The sequence below is a fragment of the Lissotriton vulgaris genome, unplaced genomic scaffold (genome assembly GCF_964263255.1).
Source record: "Lissotriton vulgaris unplaced genomic scaffold, aLisVul1.2 SCAFFOLD_4109, whole genome shotgun sequence".
Lineage (NCBI taxonomy): Eukaryota > Metazoa > Chordata > Amphibia > Caudata > Salamandridae > Lissotriton > Lissotriton vulgaris.
The window spans coordinates 171373-173656 of record NW_028246666.1 but is presented as its reverse complement, the minus strand read 5'-3'; positions in this window follow the sequence as shown (position 1 = coordinate 173656).

The window sequence follows — 2284 nt, the reverse complement described above, 5'->3', positions numbered from 1 at the left end:
TCTTCGGCACGAAGAATAAAGGCGACGAAACCAGGGATTGGGACGGCCGAATAAATCAGTTAGCTAGATATTTATCTAAGTACTCCTTGAAGTGACGATGTTCCTTCTCTGTCAAAGCATATACCCGACTACAGGGCAAGTTGGATCCGGGGTCAATCTCTATCTTACAGTCATAGTCCCTGTGTGGGGGCAGTTGCTCGGCTTCAACTTCGTTGAACACCTCATGGAACTCCGAGTATTCTTTTGGAATCTCTTGGACGTTGATTACACATATCGATCCTTCCAGTTAACATAACGAATGAGACGGGCTGACGTTGATCTCTAATCCTCTGTCTTTATGTCCCAAACAGTTTTCCAGACAGTATTCCGAATCCATCTTAACTGTTCGGTTACTCCAATTAATTGTGGGGTTGTGCTCAGTAAGCCAAGGAAGGCCTAGGATTAATTCAAACTGAGGAGCGTCTATCAAGTTGAACTGGATCCGTTCTTCATGGCCACTATCGGAGGCCAGATGTATTACTTTAGTGTGACTAATTATAGGACCAGATGACAGATTAGTTCCATCCACGGCTCTTACAGGTTCACTTTTACTCTTCATAATCGCCTGTATTCCCACTTTACGAGCAAATCTCAAATCGCTAAAGTTCCCTGTGGCACCAGAGTCTATCATTAACGAAACTCCTGATAAGGTTATGTCTCTAAATTTCACTTCCATTGAGAGATTTAGATGAGGAGCTGCTGACTGTAATGTATTGGCCACTCGATGTTCTTCTGGAGTCTTCTCTGGAATCCCACCCACCTGTTCGACTCCTCCAACAGGTAGTGCATCTAGTTTTCCTTCGGCTTGTAGTTAGGCTTAGGTTTCTTTGGGCAATTTCTGACGAAATGGCCCCCAGCTCCGCAGTACATGCATAAATTACCCGTCCTGCTCTTCTCTTTTTCTTCCTTGGACAGAGGCCCACGGATAGTTCCAATTTGCATTGGTTCGACTCCTGTGGAACCTTCGTTACTTCGACTAATTTCTGATCGAGCCCAATCATATCTTGGAACTGTCGGTAGGAACTCTCTCCTTTTTTCACCTTTTCTTTCCCCTTGACGGAAGTCTATTTCTGTTACTAGGTGCACCAACGCAGATATCTCTGTGGGTCTATTTGGAATTCCGGCCAGGACGACTTTGAGTTAATCTTTTAAACCGCGGTAGAACACTGCTGCTCGCTTACTCTCGGGCCAGTTTGTCTCAACCACTAGCTTGTTGAATTGGGCCAGGTAGCCCACCAGATCTCGGTTTCCTTGTTTCAAATCAAGCAACTCATTGTCAACGATTTGAGATATTCTTCTCCTGTCGAATATTCGTAAAAACTCTTCTTTAAATTCCTCATAATTTCTTAAGATGGGGTCGTTTCTGGTGATGAGTGGCATGGACTAGGCTGCCGCGTCCCCGCTTAGATAAGACAATGCGAAAGCGACCTTGGATTGTGCGTCAGGGAAAATCGAAGGGCGGCACATGTAATGTAGGGAACACTGAGTAATAAATGTTTGCGCCTTTTGTGGATCCCCACTAAACCGCTCTGGGGCTGCTAGGGGAATTACTGGGGACAAGGAATGGATAATTTGGGTGGTCATCTTATTTGTACTATCTGACAAGGGGTTCTGAGTTTCCAGTCCTGTACTAAGGGGCTGCCTAAGTCTGTGTGCTAGTTCGGCTGTTTCTTTTCTGGCATTCACAATCTCCAGTTTCAGATCTTGGTTCTCCTCTCTAACTGCACTTAACTCCTTCTGTATGGTGTCTAAGATCACTCCTAAACCCTGCAAATGTATCCCTTCTGCCATCTCTGTTCAGATGCAAGGTGCAACTTGGGCACTTCACTCTGTCAGATCTTAAAAGGATACTCTTGGTAGCTGCACGGGAACAGAGATGCTGGCTTCCGAATCCACCCAAGGCAATGACTTGGAGCTCAATATATATATATTTAAGACTCCAACCCATTACCTACGGGGGAAGGGGAAATTGGATAAAATAACAAACAAACAAGAAGAGATCCTCTTGGTTGGCTCCGCTCGTAAGTCCGACCTGCAGACCTTCACTGGCTTGGATAACCTGTAGGGAAATATTACAATGACATAACTATGTGACTCTGGCTCCCTCTCTACTCTTTCCTATTACTCTCACTGGTTTACACCTACCATTTCTGCCAAGAGTCTTGCCCTCTCTTCACTTGGATATTGGCTCTGGGTTCAGCTGAAGTTCTATTAGGATTTCTCCCTGTAATTCACAACGACACTA